The 6,758-nt window shown below is 49.6% G+C and overlaps 1 long non-coding RNA gene across 1 annotated transcript; it reads left to right on the plus strand.

The window, feature by feature from the left end:
* Positions 1 to 3,710: 3,710 nt before the first annotated feature.
* On the plus strand, positions 3,711 to 5,865 carry LOC134475124 (uncharacterized). Its single transcript, XR_010046094.1, has 2 exons — positions 3,711 to 4,214; positions 4,826 to 5,865. It is a non-coding gene; the product is annotated as an uncharacterized LOC134475124 (long non-coding RNA).
* The last annotated feature ends 893 nt before the right edge of the window (positions 5,866 to 6,758 follow it).

Genomic DNA, 6,758 nt, shown 5'->3' on the forward strand with positions numbered 1-6,758 from the left:
TTCCAATTCACACCACCCCGTGATGTTTTTCCCACTTCTACTAGTGAATGGCCTGTTAGAAACCCTTACAATGCGCACCACCCCACAATGTTTTTCAGAAACTTATCCTACTTTTCCACTTCATGTTTCCTGACCTCGCCATGATGACCACCCCGTGGTGATTTTCTCCATCCTACATTGCCACTCACTGCCTATCATTATTCAGGCCCTCCGATTCACACCACTCCGTGATGTTTTTCTCACTCCTACTAGTGAATGGCCTGTTAGAAACCCTTACAATGCGCACTACCCGGCGATGTTTTTCAGAAACCTATCCTACATTGCCAATGCATGTTTCCTGACCTCCCCATGCTGACGACGCCGTGGTGCTTTTCTCCATCCTACATTGCCCCTCAATGGCTCACCTGATTCAGGCCTTCCGATTCACACCAGCCAGTTATATTTTTCTCACTCCTACTATTGAATGGCCTGTTAGAAACCCTTACAATGCGCACAATCCCGCGATGTTTTTCAGAAACCTATCCTATATTGCCACTGGATGTTTCCTCACCTCCCCATGCTGAACACGTTGTAGTGCTTGTCTCGGTCCTACATTGCCACTCAATGCCTATCCTAATTCAGGCCCTCTGATTCACACCACCCCATGATGTTGTTCTCACTCCTACTAGTGAATGGCCTGTTAGAAAAACTTACAATGCGCACCAACCTGCGATGTTTATCAGAAACCTATTCTACATTGCCACTGCATGTTTCCTTGCCTCCCCATGCTGACAAAGCCGTGGTGCTTTTCTCCATCCTACGTTGCCACTCACAGCCTATCCTAATTCAGGCACTCCGATTCACACCACCCCGTGATGTTTTTTTCACTCCTACTTGAGAATGGCTTGTTAGAAATTCTTATAATGCGCACCACCCCGCGATGTTTTTCAGAAACCTATCCTACATTGCCACTGCATGTTTCATGACCTCCCCATGCTCACCAACCCGTGGTGCTTTTCTCCATTCTACATTGCCACTCCCTGTCTATCTTGATTCAGGACCTCCGATTCACACCACACCATGATGTCTTTTTCACTCCTACTAGTGAATGGCCTGTCAGAAAACCTTATAATACGCACCACCCCGCGATGTTTTTCAGAAACCTGTCCTACATTGCCAATGCATGTTTCCTGACCTCCCCATGTTGACCACCCCGTGGTGCTTTTCTCCATTCTTCATTGTCACTCACTGCCTATCCTGTTTCAACCCCTCCGATTCACACCACCCCTTGATCGTTTTCTCACTTCTACTAGTGAATGGCCTGTTACAAATCCTTAAAATGCGCACCACCCCAAGAGGTTTAACAGAAACGTATCCTACATTTCCACTGCATGTTTCATGACCTACCCATGCTGACCATCCTGTGGTGCTTTCCTCAATCCTACATTGCCACTCGCTGCCTTTCATAATTCAGGCCCTCCGATTCACACCACCACGTAATATTTTTCTCAATCCCACTAGTGAATGGCCTGTTAGAAAACCTTACAATGTGCACCATCCCGTGATGTTTTTCAGAAACCTATCCTACATTGCCACTGCATGTTTCCTGGCCTCCCCATGCTGACCACAACGTGGTGGTTTTATCCATTTTACGTTGCCACTCACTGTCTATCCTAATTCAGGTCCTCCGATTCACACCACTCTGTGAAGTTTTTCTCACTCTTACTAGTGAATGGCCTGTAAGAAAGCCTTACAATGCGCACCACCTGGCAATGTTTTTCAGAAACCTATCCTACATTGCCAATTCATGTTTCCTGACTCCCCATGCTGACCACCCCTTGGTGCTTTTCTCCATCCTACATAGCCACTCACTGCCTATAGTAATTCAGGCCCTACGATTCACACCAACCCGTGATGTTTTTTTCACTCCTACTTTTGAATGGCTTTTTAGATATCCTTACAATGCGCACCGCCCCCTGATGTTTTTCAGAAAACTATCCTACATTGCCCTTGCATGTTTCCTGACCTCCCCATGATGACCACCCCGTGGTGCTTTTCTCCAACCTACATTGCCACTCACTGCCTATCCTAATTCAGGCCCTCCGATTCACACCACCCCGTGATGTTTTCATCACTCCTACTAGTGAATGGCCTGTTAGAAACCCTTACAATGCGAACAACCCCGCTTTTTTTTTGGAAACCTATCCTACATTGCCAAAGCATGTTTCCTGACCTCCCCATGCTCACCAACCTGTGGTGCTTTTCTCCATCCTACATTGCAACTCACTGTCTATCTTCATTCAGGCCTTCCAATTCACACCACCCCGTGATGTTTTTCTCACTTCTACTAGTGAATGGCCTGTTAGAAACCCTTACAATGCGCACCACCCCACGATGTTTTTCAGAAACTTATCCTACATTTCCACTTCATGTTTCCTGACCTCCCCATGATGACCACCCCTTGGTGATTTTCTCCATCCTACATTGCCACTCACTGCCCATCATTATTCAGGCCCTCCGATTCACACCACTCCGTGATGTTTTTCTCACTCCTACTAGTGAATGGCCTGTTAGAAACCCTTACAATGCGCACTACCCGGTGATGTTTTTCAGAAACCTATCCTACATTGCCAATGCATGTTTCCTGACCTCCCCATGCTGACGACGCCGTGGTGCTTTTCTCCATCCTACATTGCCCCTCAGTAGCTCACCTGATTCAGGCCTTCCGATTCACACCAGCCCGTTATATTTTTCTCACTCCTACTATTGAATGGCCTGTTAGAAACCCTTACAATGCCCACCATCCCGCGATGTTTTTCAGAAACCTATCCTATATTGCCACTGGATGTTTCCTCACCTCCCCATGCTGAACACGTTGTAGTGCTTGTCTCCGTCCTACATTGCCACTCAATGCCTATCCTAATTCAGGCCCTCTGATTCACACCACCCCATGATGTTGTTCTCACTCCTACTAGTGAATGGCCTGTTAGAAAAACTTACAATGCGCACCAACCTGCGATGTTTATCAGAAACCTATTCTACATTGCCACTGCATGTTTCCTTGCCTCCCCATGCTGACAAAGCCGTGGTGCTTTTCTCCATCCTACGTTGCCACTCACAGCCTATCGTAATTCAGGCACTCCGATTCACACCACCCCGTGATGTTTTTTTCACTCCTACTTGAGAATGGCTTGTTAGAAATTCTTATAATGCGCACCACCCCGCGATGTTTTTCAGAAACCTATCCTACATTGCCACTGCATGTTTCATGACCTCCCCATGCTCACCAACCCGTGGTACTTTTCTCCATTCTACATTGCCACTCCCTGTCTATCTTGATTCAGGACCTCCGATTCACACCACACCATGATGTCTTTTTCACTCCTACTAGTGAATGGCCTGTCAGAAAACCTTACAATACGCACCACCCCGCGATGTTTTTCAGAAACCTGTTCTACATTGCCAATGCATGTTTCCTGACCTCCCCATGTTGACCACCCCGTGGTGCTTTTCTCCATTCTTCATTGTCACTCACTGCCTATCCTGTTTCAACCCCTCCGATTCACACCACCCCATGATGGTTTTCTCACTTCTACTAGTGAATGTCCTGTTACAAATCCTTAAAATGCGCACCACCCCACGAGGTTTATCAGAAACGTATCCTACATTTCCACTGCATGTTACATGACTGTTGGGAGCCGTGGCACTGTCAAGTCATCAGACACGGTGATTGCGAGGCCTGTGGGAAAGTACAAAAGCCTGGGCTAGATTACCCCTCTCATCGAGCCCGCCTGTGTGGCACCTGTTTCTTATCACCCCACTAAGTTCCCGCCTCACAGGGTAGTCTGCCTAGCTATTAATCCTATATATAGCCAGTGCTTCCACCCCCGAGAGAGAGAGAGAGACTGAAGCACAAAAGGAGCCGCGGGGAGCGGACCGGTAGAGGCTTCGGGGGAGACTGAAGCACAGAAGGAGCCACGGAGAGCGGACCGGTAGAGGCTTCGGGGCAGACTGAAGCACGGAAGGAGCCGCGGAGAGCAGACCGGTAGAGGCTTCGGGGCAGACTGTATAAGGAGAGAATAAAGAAAAGCCTGACCACCGCCAGACCTTGTCGTGTGTCTTTCCTGCCGGCCGGGAGCGGACATCGACATTTGGAGGCCCGCACGGGGATTGATCAACCCCGAGACGTGGCGGTGGACTGCATTCTCCTACACAGTGCTGCAGCTGCAGGACAGGTGAGTAGAGGATAAGCCTGGGCCCTGGGTGGCGCGCACCTACAGGGTTTGTAGACTCCTCTCAACCTCACGCGTAAGTGGCGGGTTTCTTGGGCCTCACGCGGTGAGTATGAAACATAACACCAGAACTTAAGGTAATAAAAGAGTGTAAAACATAAACATAGAAGTAAAAATAACAGAAGATATATTAAAAATGGGAAACATGCCAAGTAAAGATACACAGCCTTGGTGTTGGTCCTTCGGAGACTCCTAAAGTCCAAGGACCTCAAGGTGGGGCGTAAGACTTTAGAAAATTTCCTTGCAGAGATTGACAGCTTTGCTCCCTGGTTTCTGCCTACAGGGCATGTAAACCTGCCCTCCTGGGAAAAGTTGGGCAGAGACCTTTCCCTAGCAGAGCGGGAGGGTAGAGCTTCAGTCTCTGCTCGTCCATTGTGGGAAATGATACACACGTGCCTAAAGAGTGAGGGTAGTTACGGGGGGAGCTCTCAAGATCTTGTAGAATTACGCGAGGTGTTTGAACAGGCACAGTGAGGAAGCTCCCGAGAAGGGTCCGTCAAGGAGGGCAGAGATACAATAGAGGAAGCCGAGGCGCGGTTTGTGTCTTTCCGCAGGAATCGGGACGAGAACCAATGTGGGTCCCAGAGAGGTTGACGCGACAAGTCCCTCGACTGAAGATCAGGCCTGTTCCACCAGAGGCCAACCGCAGACCCAACAACAAGATGAGCCCTAAAAGAACTGCAGGACAATCCCTTTTTGGGGGCCTGGAACGGCTTGCTCCCCTATGTGCTACCCTTGTATACGCATGGCTCGCTCGCATGGCCTACGACCGCGTTTAAAAGTGACAGGCTTCCCACATTCTCCTCCCTAGACAACAACATGTAGCAGGGTGGGTGAGTCAATGACGGGTAAGAGCGTGCCTCCCCAGCACGACTCAACCTAAGCCAGGCCCTACCCCGTTCCGCTGGAAAGCCGCTGGATTGTTAGATAAATTTCTCTCCGAGGGGATTCGTGGAGAGAAATGAGTGCATGCCTATGTGCAACCAGGTTCCGTCCGGTTCATTCCTGGCCCTAGAAAAAAGGACGAGGGCCTCAGGGCCTTGGTGGACCCTGGGACGGCCGACCAGGGTCTACGCTAAGGGCCTACGGTGGGCCTCAGTTCGGGGCATAGGCCTCTGCACTCTATCCAGGACGGGCTGCGATGCGCGTAGCCATCATTTAAAATAAAATAGGGGGAGATGTTGGGAGCCGTGGCACTGTCAAGTCATCAGACGCGGTGATTGCGAGGCCTGTGGGAAAGTACAAAAGCCTGGGCTAGATTACCCCTCTCATCGAGCCCGCCTGTGTGGCACCTGTTTCTTATCACCCCACTAAGTTCCCGCCTCACAGGGTAGTCTGCCTAGCTATTAATCCTATATATAGACAGTGCCTCCACCCCCGAGAGAGAGAGAGAGACTGAAGCACAAAAGGAGCCGCGGGGAGCGGACCGGTAGAGGCTTCGGGGGAGACTGAAGCACAGAAGGAGCCGCGGAGAGCGGACCGGTAGAGGCTTCGGGGCAGACTGAAGCACGGAAGGAGCCGCGGAGAGCGGACCGGTAGAGGCTTCGGGGCAGACTGTATAAGGAGAGAATAAAGAAAAGCCTGACCACCGCCAGACCTTGTCGTGTGTCTTTCCTGCCGGCCGGGAGCGGACATCGACACATGACCTCCCCATGCTGACCATCCTGTGGTGCTTTTCTCAATCCTACATTGCCACTCGCTGCCTATCATAATTCAGGCCCTCCGATTCACACCACCACGTAATATTTTTCTCAATCCCACTAGTGAATGGCCTGTTAGAAAACCTTACAATGTGCACCATCCCGTGATGTTTTTCAGAAACCTATCCTACATTGCCACTGCATGTTTCCTGGCCTCCCCATGCTGACCACAACGTGGTGGTTTTATCCATTTTACGTTGCCACTCACTGTCTATCCTAATTCAGGCCCTCCGATTCACACCACTCCGTGAAGTTTTTCTCACTCTTACTAGTGAATGGCCTGTTAGAAAGCCTTACAATGCGCACCACCCGGCAATGTTTTTCAGAAACCTATCCTACATTGCCAATTCATGTTTCCTGACTCCCCATGCTGACCACCCCGTGGTGCTTTTCTCCATCCTACATAGCCACTCACTGCCTATATTAATTCAGGCCCTACGATTCACACCAACCCGTGATGTTTTTTTCACTCCTACTTTTGAATGGCTTTTTAGAAATCCTTACAATGCGCACCGCCCCCTGATGTTTTTCAGAAAACTATCCTACATTGCCCCTGCATGTTTCCTGACCTCCCCATGATGACCACCCCGTGGTGCTTTTCTCCAACCTACATTGCCACTCACTGCCTATCCTAATTCAGGCCCTCCGATTCACACCACCCCGTGATGTTTTTATCACTCCTACTAGTGAATGGCCTGTTAGAAACCCTTACAATGCGAACAACCCCGCTTTTTTTTTTTTTTTTTTTTTTTGGAAACCTATCCTACATTGCCAAAGCATGTTTCCT

The sequence above is a fragment of the Cavia porcellus genome, unplaced genomic scaffold, assembly GCF_034190915.1.
Source record: "Cavia porcellus strain 051 isolate PalLab524CR breed Dunkin Hartley unplaced genomic scaffold, mCavPor4.1 scaffold_66, whole genome shotgun sequence".
NCBI classification, from domain to species: domain Eukaryota; kingdom Metazoa; phylum Chordata; class Mammalia; order Rodentia; family Caviidae; genus Cavia; species Cavia porcellus.